Genomic DNA, 15759 nt, shown 5'->3' with positions numbered 1-15759 from the left:
GGCACAAAGTGAGAATTGGAATTCCAAGTTCTGTGAGTTCCCATTTTCCGCGCATATTTCATAGGACCTTGCCAGTGGCCTTATCACCTTCCCCGTAACAAAATGCACTCCACGCACTCCAAACGAACGCTCTCGTGCGACCTAACTCTGAAGCACGTCGGAATAGCGTTTGCGTACATCCAGTACATCGCGCTGCAACAAGGCGGAGCAGACAGGCTGCTGGCGCCGCGCACGTGCAAGAGGCGGGGTCACTGTCGTCGGATTTTTCAGCAGCAAAATAAAAAGACAGGAGCCCGCGTTGTGCGTTCGGCCTGCTTGGACGAGAAGCGAAATAGAAATTTCTAACTTTGCTCATGATACTTTTGCGAAGTTACCTCAAAAAGTGACTAACACTACACTCAAGTGATTATGATGAGAGCTTGTTTCAAATATCAAATAAAAACAGGTAAGAGTGGGAATTGTTGTAAACTGTGTCGACACATATTTATTTAGAGATTGTGAAGAAGGAAAAGAAACTGTTTCACGGACCGTAAGTTGGTGGTCTTCCGAGCTCCTTGCAGTCTTCACTTCAATTTCCGCCTAACATTCTGTATGTATTACATGTGTGTTAGTCTTTAGTCATTACTGTGTTAGTCATTGTGTGTTAGTCATTACTTAGTGTTCGTCCGTATATACCCTCCTCGGAGGAAGAAGAATACAATGGGTTACACGTCTCCGAGGAGAGATTCTCAGTTTTTGGTGTCAGTGATTTATCGAGACCATGATACATCCCTGTGACACCCCCTGCAAAAAAGGGGGCTTGCCGTTTCAGCTGTAATGACATGTCGGTAAAGCCCAAATTTAGCATCCCAATTGGTTGCCATTGGACCGACAAGCGAACGCAACAATATTCTTCAAATCGAAGTCGAAAGTCGAGGGAAAAGTCGACCAACCGACCAAAGTTCTGACAGGCATGGTAAAAATCATGAACGGTGGGCCAGCTCAAGCGATTCAGAACGTCGCCCTCCTTTTGCGGCCGTACTTCAGACTGCACAAGAGTGACAAAGCGGGGTAGTTGGTACAAGTTCATATCAGCTTGACTGCAGCTATAGACGCGGACAAAGGTAAGTTCGAACATAAATGGGACAAACAACCTGCAGACTCTCAACGAAGTGAAGTTTATTGAATGAGGAAGTGTTTACAGCAAACTTCGAACGTCATCAGGTCTCCACAGCTCCCATAGGCACAATGGTAACGCGCTCCCTGGCAAGGAGGACTGTAAAGGTGGACAGAAAATATACCAGTTGGTTCGCCCGCTCCTCTCAACAGATGGCGCTGAAAAACATGCAATATCACAGGTTAGGTTGCGCAAGATATCGCTCGCCCCAAGGTCGAGTATCTAACACAATATCCAATCCAATCCGTTTCCTCCTTTCCCTTCCCCTCTCCCAGTTCCTGCCACAGCGTGCGCCGCGATTTCATGATTTGGCCTTCCCTGCGCGCTGAAATGTAAGAAATGCAAGATGCATTTGTAGATTGACAAACATTTTTTATTACCAACGTACATGTCAGGTACAACAACAAAAGCACAATCACAATTGTTTGCACGAAAGGATTTGCTTATTTTTTCATCTACACGAATACATAGCAAAGAATATCACATATGTAAATTGCGAATCAAAAAATATCATCGTGGAAGAGTGTGCTAGGGAATAGAACAATGAAATTAATCGAAAATACACAAGTGGCAAGCAGCAACGATTTTCTGTATCACTGGGGAAAGACTGGAAAGTATAAAGTGCGCGGAGCAACAAGTCTACAGATTTGTAAGCAAAAAACAATGCGTATGTGCAAATACTGGTTGCTGCATAAGTGATGCGTAACACTTCCAAATTTATTTTGTGGTATCGTGATGTCACATATCAAAGATTGAGGATCTCGTATAAAGTTTGAACCTTCGCAATATTCCCTTACATTTGGTTACCACACTCCCTATCATAAGATGGAAGCAGCACGTCATAATGTTGACTGTGATAGAAAACAGAGAAACACAACAATGGGGCTAAGCAGCACAACAAGTATTCAAGGAGCGCATATTTGGTGTCACTGCGACATATGGCATACCTAAAGTTCCTGAGCCTTTCTTGCAGCAACTGTTCGCTTGCAAGTGGACGCCTTTACAAGTTCTCAGTTTTGAAGCTGTTGATGCTACAGTAAACGAAGACGACACAACTTCAGCACAAACTGGTCTTTACATGTGTCACTGCAAAATGGAGTGCCGAAGCTGTGATTACACAAACGCAGAAAGCAACTTGAGAACACCCTTTTCGTGTAGCAGTTCCTTCACAGATTGCAGAAAGAGTACCTCTGGTCTTGAAACACACTTGAGACAGTTTGCTGAAGGTAACGTGACGCCTGTAAATAGTTCCCCAGGTACATCATCAGCAACAAACAAGGCTGTGGTCTTCGGAAATCGGTGCTTCTGAACAGCTGTACATGATGATTCCTCCAGGAAAAAGTGAACAAGACGGCCAGCTATGGCAGTGAGCATTGTCCTGTATGAGTCTGTGTTCATCTGTGAAATACTCCACTGAATCCACATCACTCAGCATATCCATACTCTGTTCTTCATGTTGAGTGCTCACAACCGACGACACAGGATGATGCAGCAGCTTTTGAGGCTCACAAGGTTGTGCGCGACCTACAAGAAAAAAATGCACCTCAATGCAGTACACAGCACACGAGGAACCTAAACGGCAACCATAACAATTACTGCTTCTTGCGCTGACTCACGTAAGCAATGTCATGCACAACATTTGTGTGGTAAAGACAGCTGTATGCACATTGTGGCATGTCACAATTTATGTGGGACAGAGGTGAACAAAAAGCAACCCTGGACAGCCGCCACAGAAGCAGATGGCAGGTCAGTGGCATGGTTCGGGTGCATAGGACTTGCTGCACAGTACACTGCTGGGAAATCGGAAGGCATGTTTCATGTTTGTTCTGGGTGTAATGTGTCCTCAAATCACCAGGAAAGCATATTTGTAATATGTGTTTTTGATTACCACAGAGTAGCATTCAGCTCCTTGTACTACACTCAAGAACTGCAAAACACAGTAAATCGAAGCTCACCAACAAAAAGAACAGCTGGTCGCACCAGTGAGATCTACATTTCCTCGTTTTTTCCCCTACATGTATCTATCTATCTATCTGAAGTTCACCGAACTGTTCGCGGCTTCGTCCAAAGTGGGTTTCCCACATGGCCAATTGAGTATCTGAATGAGTAAAACAGGGGGCTATAGCACATGCCATGAAATATTATGCAAAACATGTTACCTAGAGGCAAGACTTTGGTAACAATTCCTGAGGTAGATGGTCCCGACATGGATGTCACGTGTTCGTCACTAAGCATGTCTATGAAATAATTTGGTCGTAACGTAATGTAATATTAAATGTAATGTGACATAACCTACAGCACTGTACCCACTACGCACAATGAATAAACAACTGCGGAGTGGACAATCTAAAACAAAAATGCTAAAAACTTTGGCTCCATATAAGATGTCAGGCATGTGGTTTGCAGAAATAGGTCTACGAATCCCCATTTTCTCTCTCTCATAGCTTTGTTTGTCGGTGTTGTTATATTTTCGTTATGCTATAGCCGAGGAGACATCCAGCCTGTGTTTGGGCTTCTGGATGTCTTCGGCTTTCGGTTATGTTATGTTGTTTAAGTCCATATAGTTTCACTTCATTATACTGAAACAGAGAAGGCTTGGCGCGACGGAGGTCCTGTAACGAATCGAAGAATTCTGCCGAAAGCAATACAAATCATTGCGTACATGTTCTGAAAATCAGCGACTGGCTATATTTGAGTTTAGGCATCAGCATACCTACCTTGCGGAACCAGCATACCTACCAAAGAATGGAGCCGACGGTCCGTCACTCGCACAGATGGGCGAGCGTTTCCACGTAGATTTTCTGTTGCTCCGGCGAACTGGTCTTCGGTGAAGTGTACGCAGCATAGCCAACGGTCCTTTGGCCGGTGTTCGCCAGTTTCGGACAAGTTGGCGTACGTTTCCCCAGAAAACACCTTGAATTCACCACAGCCAATTTCAAAAGTGCACAAACAGCGCCAAACAAATGCGCTTGACAGTGTGAGAAACATACGTACCTCTCGTCATCGTCGGTTGGGAAGTGGAAAAGCGAAATTCCGGGAGTTTCGTTGCACCACTTCGCGGCGCAGTAACGGCCCATGGGCTTCCACGCCACATTCCGCAAAGACTTCAATAAGCAGCAAACAGCAAAAGGCACGAAAAACCACAAAAACTCCACCAACGAGGCACAAATGCACCGCACAGACAAGCCGGAGATCCGGAAGCCCAGATGTGTTTCCGGAAGAGCCGGTTCCGAACGGTGTTAAATTCCTTACATCTGCGTGTTTTTCTTTTTTCTTTTTCCTTTTTTTTTTTTTTTGCAGCGACTGCAACGCAATCGATTCAATGCCTTGTTATTGCGGCGAAGTCACGAAACTATTTCATGTACCAAACTCGATTAGTTTCGAACAAGGTGTGGCTGCCGTCAAAAATCGACCTATTTGCCCCCTGGGGACATTCGCTTGAACGTCGAAGCTGAGGGGCCCTGACGTCATCACAACGCATATCAGATGCCAGAACACGTAATTAATTTCGCAGACTCGCCACATGGTAGCTAAGTAAGTGTACGGTTACAGTTATACTCCTGACCTTGAAGGTCCACAAAGGTCCAAGAAATGTCGTCCACCGTCAAGAAATTCCTTTTCCTGGTTAGTGAGTGATAAGGAAGGCGAGCTATCGCATTTTTCGCCAAAGATGTGGATGACAAAGGCCTCTGTTATTTCACGCACCGTTTGGTCTCTATGTTTTGATAGCACTGAAGTCTGGTGAAACGTAGGTGTGCATGAGCATTGCCTGCAGTGAAGTGCAAAATTGCTAGACGGGGTTCGACCTATGAAATACGCGTGTTCCATTAATCTGATATTCAGGCATCGGCCAGTTTGCCCAACATAGATCTTGCCACAATTCAGCGAGATGGAATACACCGTCCCTAAGGTACACGTAACGAAAGGGTTGCGGTGGTGCACCTCGCAGATAGTGGGTGGTGTTTGTTGATTAACTCTAAAGCATACAGCTTGCAATTTTTGCGGCGCCGAAAACACGACTTTAGTATCATGAGAGAAACTGATGTTCTGAGGCTGGAACAACATAGAAGGGACAGATACAAACAAAGCCTCAAGTTGCCTAAGAAATCAACGATGAAAGATGAAAGTCACTGAAAAGGTTAGCCAGCTGTAGGGATCGAACCCACATCTTCTGGATTACCGATGACGCACCCCGAAAGTCGCTGGAGAGGCGTGTTAGCTTAGCTCAATTGGTAGAGCCCTGGACCGGTAATCCAGAAGATGTGGGTTCGATCCCTACAGCTGGCTAACCTTTTCAGTGACTTTCATCTTTCATCGTTGATTTAGTATCATATCTAGCTCCAACGCTCTTCATGTATGTATAGGGGATACAGACTGGTCTTCCGGGCTGTCGCGTGCGCTGGTTGATGGAGTGATCATATTTTAACTCAACTAAGGATTCTGCTATCGCCAGGATGGTTATGCCTGTGGCTATGGCAAGTATGCTTAGGCTGGCATGGTATCCAGAGACCCTTCTCCTGGCGATAGCAGAATCCCTGGTCAAGGAGTTAAAATATGATCACTCCATCAACCAGCGCACCCGACCGCCCGGAAGACCAGTCTGTCTCCCCTACATATATACATGAAGAAGGTTGGAGCTAGGTATGATACTAACGTAGTGTTTTCGGCGCCGCAAAAATTGCAAGCTCTGTCCTCTACAGTTAATCAACAAAAGACACCCACTAAGTGAGAGGTGCACCACCGCAACCCCTTCGTTACGTGTAACGGGACTGTGTATTCCATCCCGCTGAATTGTGGCAAGATCTATGTTGGGCAATCTAGCCGACGCCTTAGTATCAGATTAATGGAACTGTCGTCTTCCATAGGTCGAACCCTATCCAGCAATCTTGCACTCCATTGCAGGCAATGCTCATGCACATCTATGTTTCACCAGACTTCAGTGCTATCAAAACATAGAGACCAAACGGTGCGTGAAATAACAGAGGCCTTTGCCATCCACATGCTTGGCGAAAAATGCGTTAGCTGCCCTTCCTTATCACTCACTACCCAGGAAAAGCAATTTCTAGACGGTGAACGACATTTGTTGAGCCTTTGTGGACCCATAAGGTCAGGAGTACGACTGTAACCGTACACATACTTAGCTACCACGTGGCGAGTCTGCGGAATTAATGACGTGTTCTGGCATCTGATATGCGCAGCGAGCCGTTCAAAGTTTATTATAAATACTTCCTCATTGAATAAACTTCACTTAGTTGAGAGTCTGCAGGTGGTTTGTCCCATTTATGTTCTAACTTACCTTTGTCCGCGTCTATTGCTGCAGTCAAGCTGATATGTACTTCAGATTGCCACCACGACCTACCTGTCTGTTTCTTCTGTAATAGTGCTTCCCACTTTCCGGCGAACTGCGATGTACCCATAGCTCTAGAAGGGAAAAAGAAGAAGCTGCTGGCGATAAACGATGTTTTCGTTGCACGAAGAAGGCACACAGCGCCAAGGAGTGCAGAGGCAAGATGCGGTGTACAAAATGCAACGGTAGGCAAGTCCCTGTCATATGTGACCCATCCTGGACGCCGGCAAGCAAATACTCGACAAGTACCGCTACCAAAGAAGTCACCAGTGTGCTGGCTCCAGATCGAACTTGCGGATAGAGCGCCACTGTAGTCTTACAAGCTTTCCGGTGCTGGGTGACAGCGAACGGGTGTATATACGTTATGGGAGTCTTCGACGGAGGCAGCCAGCAGACATTCAGAAGTAGAGCCCGGATTTTTAGGCACGAAAAAAAACTTGTTTTAGACGCCTATAAAAGGCCCTAAAGATCCCGATTTAGGTACTAAAAAGGGCATTATACGTAGAGATGAGTGCGGGTATGAAAATTCGTACGCGCAACCGCACCGCACCCGCGGGACCACGACCCGCATCCGCACCCATATCTGCAGCAATGTCGTTGGTGCAACCAGCACCCGCACATCCAGGCGGACACCCGCATACCCGCAGCCCGCCCAATGCGCACGAATGTTTTAGTTATGCCACATGATCGCCACAGCACGAAATAATTTATTGATGCAGGGTACACTGTCCGTTAGCGAGCCACTTTTCCAACAGTCAGACGCTGTGGCGACAGTTGACATGGTTGCCAGCTTACTAACGCGAAGCGAACCAGTCGTCGTGTCGAAAGATAATCACAATTATAGCCATATGCGGCAAACATAGCCAAAGAGTGAGAATAACAATGTTATTTTGAATGGGAAGTTTCAGCGCCAGCGGCGATACCCTACTCCATTTTTTTATTGCCCACACTACCAACCTTCCCGGTCTCATAATCAGCTAGACTCTCGCCCTCCCTCTCTCTCTCCGCGCCTTACCCGCAATCCGCGATGACACGTAAATGTGCACCCGCGAAGAGCAAACTTGCCCGGATACTTGCCCGGAACTTGCCCGCACCGCACTCATTTTTAATTATAGGCACTACAAATTGTCGTTTTTTTTTTTCGTCTGCAGTACTGACAGTGCAAAAACACAGTGAATAAATCAGTTCCATCCGCAACAATACCGTAAATGTCAGTTGTGGCTGTTTCGCTAATCTTTTTTTCTGTACGAAATGCAAAACTTATCCATCCTACGGTCACAAGGCTTCTAGCCATCGCCACCGTTCCACGACACTTCAAAAGGACTTGTCGCGGCCAGCATACTGGCGATATGCGAGATGGGCTTCCAGCATCGAAAGCTTTAGTCGCAAATTTCTTAATTTGAATTTTTTAAGCCCAGGCTTCTAGATTTCGTTTTCGGCATTACCACAAGGCTCGCAACAGCTAGCAAATATGGGTGATCAAGTCTCCTCACACTGGACGGGACGTCATTTTCGCTCGTGTGCTTTGCTGGCACTGACTGCAGGAAAGGGGGGCAGCCTCCCCAAACGTTGCCAAACTGCGGAGATTGTACCTACCTTCGCACGTCACATCCCCTCCCCAGCATTTTACCGTGTGTCTAATTAGTTGTAAAAAAAAGGAAACATCGAAACTAAAAAGCTCTTTTAGATGTAAGCACGCAATAGCGCTGAGATTTCTAGATTTCGACAAAACCGTTACGTGCCTATACGTTATAATAGGTTACGTGCCTATATTTTATAATAGCGACCCACGCAACAACAACACAATTCTGGAAGGGCGAGAAAGAATGAGTAAGCGAGCGCACTGAGTAACCGATTTTCAATACCCAGCTTACATTCCAGTACCTTTGGGATAATCGCTGCTTGGAGCCGATATCGATGGTTTCAAAATGTCGTCCGAGGCGACCGATGTCAATTTCGCCTGCAGAACGTAGTGTCGCCACTTCTTAAAGGGACAGTCGCATTCTCCGAGGTCAATTTCGAAACTAATGCGAATTCTAATTCCTTGCCGACCACTTAAGTGGGCCCGAAAATACCATTTCGATCCGCGGCGTACTTTTCGCGCAATTCGATGAAAAAGAAACCGGAATGCTTGCGTCCTCGCTCTCTAAAAGTGGGAGCAAACGTCACCCGGATAAGGCCAATCAGCGTGCGCCCTCGGCAAATGCGAGCCGCGCGCCTGTTTGGCGATCGCGAACCGAAGGGAGCAAACATGGAGTCGGAAAACGAGAGTGATGTTTCTCTGTCTGGGGGAGATTCTGACGAACATGTTAGCGGTAGCGGCGACGAGTTAATGCTGGATGACCCATACTCTACGGACCCAATGCCTCTGGAACCCGCCGACCATCCACGAGATGTGGCTGCGGCTAACCCGCGGGATGACATTTTTAAGTGACGTATCTCTTTGCATGGTTGCCGTCGGATGTGCGAAACAGTTTAGAATGTTGAAATCGGCAGGTGTCTGTGTGAGTCTGCGACCCACAGGAGCCCGACGAGCGCCTGTGTTGCCATTCTGTTGCCAGGGTTGTAGAAATGTGCAACAGTGCCGCCGTGCAGTGCATAACAGGTGCAGTGCATTACTCAGGGACATCTGCCTCCGTAGAGAGCTTCTAGTGGTGTACGCGCCTCAATTCTGCCGCTATGATCAACATTTTAGGCGACTCAATCTCCAGCACCACAGGTAAGCCTGCTGCAGTGCTCTCCCGTTTGCTATATGATTACGACCGTAATGAATTTTTCGGTTTAAATGACCCCCCATCAAGATTCGGAAGGGTAAACTCGGGTGCTAGTCGGGTGTTGTTGGTTATGCAAATTGTCGCACCTAAAGTGGACAAGGGCTGTATACAAAAGGGCGACTATTCTCAGCAACTTTTTGGCCTACACAAGTTTTCCCCTATAAATCATAAGCGTGAACGACAGCCGTGGAACGATCCAGAGAATCCTAGTCCAGCAATTCCATTAGGAAAAGTGAAGCAACACAGCCGCCTCAGCTAGTCTCGACATGCTCTCAATTATGCCAGTTAGCCATGGCCTGATTGGCAACACAAAACAGCTGATTGATTGACAGATATCCAGTGGGAATTTTAAACTCCGAAAACAGAAGCATTTGAGGTGCCAATCAGGGGCGCCGGAACAGGGGGAGCAGGGGGAGCGACGGCTCCCCCTCATTTACAGATGAGGTAGCACGACTCCCCCAGTCAAAGGGCACTACCACAGGGCGACAAGTTCTTGTGCGAATTTTCGTTTAGTTGCGAGTTACGTTAGAGAAGAGTTGTTGCAACAGGAACTGGTTCAGTTGGCCATGACAGCTTCGGGATCCCCAAAGTTATTGCTTCCAGATGTTTTGTCAGACGCGTTGGAGGGACAGTCCGGGTGTGCGTCCTCCGGGTAGTTCCCGACCCCCTATATGGCGAGACCAGGCATGGCATTTTCGGGTCGTTCGGACCGTCCACGGTAAGCCGATGCCACATGTTTTCGCCCAGAATCTTTTGGCCCCCAGACCTGGGAATTGTCTTTGGACCCTGACATTTGGAAAGGAAGTAAATTATTGTTTTTTTGTTCGTTTTTTTACGTAAAGCGGCCATAGTGGGGTTTTGTGACAGTGGCGTCGTGACTCTTTCCCGCCCAAGAAAAGAGGGATGTTCCGTGGAGTTTACAAGGAGGTTTTATAAGGGATTGTTGGATGAGCTTGAAAGACTCGTCCCGTGGTTGGTCTGGAAGACGGAAGAATGTAAACGCGAGGGGGATATAGTAGCAGTATTCCCGCCGGGAAGTTTGGGAATAGTGGCGGCGGCAGTAATAGCGGTATGGCCCGACAATCGGTCTGAAGTGTCAACTGCAGGTTGCTGCACCGTACAATTAGATTATTTTTGTGACGTGTGCAAGTGTTGTTTGCCACGGTGTGACGTCGAGGAAAATGCCAGAAGACACCCCGCCGACAAGAAGACGTCTCAGGCCTCTTCGATGAATCTTCGGACTTCCCATCCCTAGCTAAGTGAAGTTGACGAGACTGACGTAAAAATTGTTTAGTTAGGTAGCCTGTGCGGTAATTTTGAGTTTAAGGATTTGTGCACCTTGTTGGGTAGCCCGGCGATTGTGATTTTAAGAAGCAGAGATCACTTTTGTGCAATTTGTCGGGTAGCCTGTGTGGCGATTTTGATTGTGAGGAGCAGAGATCCCTTTTGTGCATCTTGTCGAGAAGCCTGTGTGTACCACCCCTGTATTGCCTGCATGAGCCCTCAAGGAAAATAAATGATGATGATGATGATGATAGAATTTTTTTTCGCTCCCCCAGTGCAAAAATAGTTCCGACGCCACTGGTGCCAATGAAGGGGGGAAGCATGTTACTGAAGAATGTAAGAGTAACACATTTTGGGTGAAAATGGATTTTGCCGAAATTGGAGGGAAGCTGGTTTGGGAGGGAGTTAGCAGTTGGAATCGGGCTCATCCTGAAAGGCGGACATTTTTCTGTTGTACTATGTTGCACACCTGCCAACCTTCCACATTCAAATTGCGGGAGACCCTGGAACTAAGGAAGGAATGCACAGGCTTTGAACTCCAAGGTTGGGATAGTGTCTGTTCTGGCCATTGTCTTCCCAAGACTGCGGGAGATTTGGCAGGTATGCAAATGCCCACAAGATATGATGCTAAACAAAAAGAAATGTCATGTGGGGTTGTCTTTTCCAGCTGCCTGAGGTTCACGGCATATTCGTCATTCACAAGATGGGTCTGGGGATACCTTGGTCCAAGGAACAGACCACAGGTTCCTGGATGCGTCGTCCGAGCAATCAGGAAGGAGTTCCCATCTACGTCTTATCAAGGCTGGGTGTCTTGACAAGAGAGACAAGCTGGTGCATACTGATGGCTGGAACTGGAGACTTGTAGTTGTCAAGACGAAAATTTTGCTGACATAGGCACGCTATGTGTAAATGAGCCCTTGGCCATCCCCCTTGCCTCCCATCAGAGGTTTTCGAGGATACTATAGGTGTGTGGTGTACGGATAGGTTTATCCGTACACCACACACCTATAGTATCCTCGAAAACCTCTGATGGAAGGCAAGGGGGATGACCAAGGGCTCATTTACACGTAGTGTGCCTATGTCGGCAAAATTTTCGTCTTTTCGTCATTGCAGTGTGGGGGATGTTTTGTCTTGTCACTCTGTATCTCCAGTTGCAGTCAACAGACTGTCTACCCGTCTGTACAACAAAAACTACTACACGTGGCGGTATTAGCTCTGGCATCAAATCCAGACTGTACTGCACTAGGTTAGTGCCGAGGTGGGAATATTTTGAACTCTGTGCAGATTGTCAATGCAGTGTAGTGACGGGAATAAAGAATGACCCTATAATTGTATCGATTTATTGTACAGTGGAGTATGACGGAGTGGGAATAACAAAATAGCTTAGGTTTATTTGCCTCCCATTATGTATGGGAGGCAAATAAATCTAAGCTATTTTATTATGTTTTGCTGTGGTTCTAAATCAATGTGGTGTGAAGTCTGGGTGGTTACAGGTATGCTGCCACAGGAATGTTAAGAGGGTTTATGTTGTCAGATCCATATCTGGTGTACTAATACGCTATGCAAGTCTGTGTCCTTTGTTTTCCTCTTCCTGGAATCAGGGGATGACAACCCCCTTGTGAGATGCGCCGTGAAGTGGGAAGTGGGTCCCCAGCACTTGCTTCAGCCATAACCTCCGCATCTGAAATATGGCCTTGAGTGTTAACACTCAAAAGAATACGTTGAGGGCCTAGCGGGTACAATAACAAACATAAAAATGACTATGCAAATAAATCTTCCCCTTTGCAGTCCCTGTTTCACTGGCACAGTTATTTGCCTGTCCACATTACGTTATAAACACTGGCAGCCGCATCACACAAGATTCCTTTCACAGAACTCGACAATTTTCAGGGCTCGTACATATCCATTATTTTGTGGGACGTGCAAAAAGAATTCCAATATTTTCGTGGCTTGACAAAACATAGCAAATCCGTTGATTCCGTCGACGTGCTTGCTGCCGCCTGAAATGGAGCCAGAAATTAGCAACAAGGCTGCAGTCGAATACTGATGCAACGTGAAGTGTCTCGGACGTAGCCAAACACAGATTGCGATGTTTTCACATCCCTGAATGCTGCCATCAGGCTTACACTATGAACTGCAGAAACATCCACTAGCTGCAATAACATTAGAATAACGCTGTCATGTGGGAGTGCTACGTCATTACTCCTGCATAATACAGGCGACGATTAGCACAGCAACAACACACCAATCTTTTTTCTCGAGAGTACGCGTACTATTGCGTCAGGATGCTGCAATCATTGTAATAATTTGTGTACCTAGCCGGTGTGACGTTACAATCAGCGGCGAGGCCAGGTGTTCGCGATGATGTTTACTGTGACAACTGATATTTTTCATCGCGGCGTAACTGTGACCACGCAGGATTGTCACTTACCTCCGTTACTGGTTCCTGCCCTTGTTCCTGATCGAATATGGTAGGCACGGCGTCAATCTTCAGCCGCTTCCGTTTCTGCCGTAGCCCGAGCCGAACTTGCAATACATCTTCATCAAAATAGGCGTCGTCGGCGAAATGACAGGAACCGACGCGTGAAACATTCAATCCTTGGGCCACACCACAGTAGTGGCTGGCGATCGCTGCCTCCCACTTTCGTTTCGTCTCGCCATTGCGAGGTCGGTGAAATGTAAGCTCGGAATTCTCGTTATAAGTCTTGGTGCACCCGGGCACGTAGCACCGATTTCCTGACTGTGACATCGCACGTCAACGGCGTGAAATCCTAGGGCACACGCTGTGGTTCAAAGTACTTCAGAGCAAACGCGACAAGACAACAAGGAAAAGGGTCAGACGCACGCTCAGACACACACCGAACTCCGGCGGAAAGGAGCGCCTCCTGATGGTTGGTTTATCCAGGTGACGTCATCCAGTGTCGGCGCCACAGGGGTGACGCAAACCCGCCATTGTTGTAACTACCCTCAAGCGGGTGCTTATGGCAAATCTACCATCTTGTCCTGGTCGCATGTCATAGAAAACGTCATTTTGAGGTCATGTGATTTTGTTTACATGTCGTTTTGCCGCTTACCGACATATTTCCGTCGTCATAACGCCAAGAGATAGACGTATTTTGCCAGCGTAAACTATGCGGTACTTCTTCCGCAACATTGTAGCCCATTTCTCCTTAGTTTAAGTACACCGCATCGGCTCAGTGAGTCTTAACGCGCGGTCGTCGTCACATCTTTGGAAGTCGTCAACACTGCGAGGCCTTATGTGCAAAACTGCGCGTTTTACTGCGAGATTATCGGATGAAAATAATTACCGTGATCGAAAGACATCCAAAAGCCCGCGCAGAAACAACAACCGCATTGTTTACAAACGGCCGATCTCGGGCGCCGCCATCTTTAAGGTCACGTGTGCCTTGACGTTTGCTGTGACGTGCGACCAGGACCTGTCCAGGATCCATTGCGTTCGCCCAGCACGCTTTCGTCTACGGAGCAATACATTGGATGCCACCCCTGTGGTCGGCGCCAGGTCCCCCAAGGTCGCCATTTTCCCATGTATTTGTTCCTATCCCGATGCGTGCAATGCCGGAGGCCGCCCTTAGATACCCCATTGTTACCAGACGTTGGCTTGCGTTTGATTGTAGCGCGCTAAAGGTCCAGTTGAAGCACAATCCAAGCCAGGCCAAGTCACCGAAGGAGAAATGGACGACTGCGCCTGCGGCGCCTGGTGTACGACAGGTACGCTATGTGATGCACGCAGCCGTGCACTAGATCCTTCCGATTGCTCAACACGTTCAAAAACGGGACCAAAAAGTGAAACACGACCCAGAAAGTTGTTATACGCGTTGTATTTGGACATATAAAGACTAGATTCATTCGCAGAAACAACAAAAACATTTTGCCTCTAAACTTAGCGCGCTGAAGTGATCCGGAACGGCAACAGTGGGGTATCTAGTGGCGGCCTTCTTCGTTGCACGCTTTTCCGAGGTGAGTTTGGGGGACCTGGTCGGCGCCTTGCGGGGATTGCCGTGCGCGCCGGAAGCGCGAACATTTAAAAATCGTTTCTGAGTCAACCAAGTGGATTTGTGCGGAGAAAATTTGCCGGCGTACATTATGAACGACAGGGAACGTGACCATAACAGTTCCGGAACACGCTTCCGGATGCGACTATCCCTTTAAGGACCATTATAGGCATTTCTCGATGTTTAATCGGAGCTTTAGGCACCTACAGCAAAATAGGCACCAACGTCGGAATAAGCACTGTCAAAACGATATAGGAGGTTCCCCAGCACTCAATTCGTGCTCCTGTATTGAAAAGGCACTATTAGGATCATACGAAAAAAATAGGCATTTGCCTAGGAATCCGGGCTCTATTCATAAGTAAGAATTTAGCTGAGCAGTTAAACCTGAAAGCTGTCGACGATGTCATGCTCACTCTCAACACTTTCGGCGACAACTCTGCGAACCCGAAGCGCCACCGGTGCGCATCCGTCGAATGCGCACTTCTAAGCCCGTTCACGCCGGCAGAAACCCCACAGAATACTCTTTCAAGGCAGTCGTCGTGCCTCTTGTCCGCAAGGACATTGTTCAAGCACCGATGAACATCGATCTAATCAAGAGGGTCTGCGCTAACGGTGGATACGTGGCCAACGAATTATTTTTCCCTAACGTAAGGAATGTACAAGGGATTAACCTACTTCTGGGCTCAGGTCAGTTATGGGATTTCGTCACGGGCAAAATCGATCGTCGGAATCGAGACGAAGTTGGGGTGGACGTTCCAAGGTCCCACTTCGTTCCACCATGCGAACTGTACAACATCGAATGAAATTACTTGCGTCCTGAGGACAGAGTCCAGTTATGAAGACACAGTGGATGATTCCTTACGCAGGATTCAATACGCTTCGAGTTGTACGCCTACAGGGGTATTTTGGACGTCGTGCTTCATTCCACGCGCCTGACTCGAGAGACCGTGCACGCTTGACTCTTTGTCGAGGACGACGAACATTTAAAAAACGATTACGACGTCTCGTCTCACGGTCGGAAACAACGTTACGAAGCGACGGAGATTGGAAAATACTTTAACCTGGTCGGGCAGATCAATACCGACCTGTTCCAACAGCCGCGCCTGATGGTACTTGCCGTCGAAATACGCGTTTTTCCTGTTAAACAACCACGAATTTAAACTCATATTAGCCCCCAACGACAAG

The 15759-nt window shown here is 47.4% G+C and overlaps 1 long non-coding RNA gene across 1 annotated transcript; it reads right to left on the bottom strand.

The window, feature by feature from the left end:
• Positions 1–1238: 1238 nt before the first annotated feature.
• On the bottom strand, positions 1239–15492 carry LOC135395596 (uncharacterized). Its single transcript, XR_010423203.1, has 4 exons — positions 15437–15492; positions 15250–15359; positions 6516–6577; positions 1239–1314 (listed from the first exon to the last, which is right to left on the bottom strand). It is a non-coding gene; the product is annotated as an uncharacterized LOC135395596 (long non-coding RNA).
• Positions 15493–15759: the final 267 nt, after the last annotated feature.

Source organism: Ornithodoros turicata, chromosome 5 (genome assembly GCF_037126465.1).
Source record: "Ornithodoros turicata isolate Travis chromosome 5, ASM3712646v1, whole genome shotgun sequence".
Lineage (NCBI taxonomy): Eukaryota > Metazoa > Arthropoda > Arachnida > Ixodida > Argasidae > Ornithodoros > Ornithodoros turicata.
Note: the sequence above shows the minus strand (reverse complement) of the source record. Positions and strands in the feature narration are given on the sequence as shown.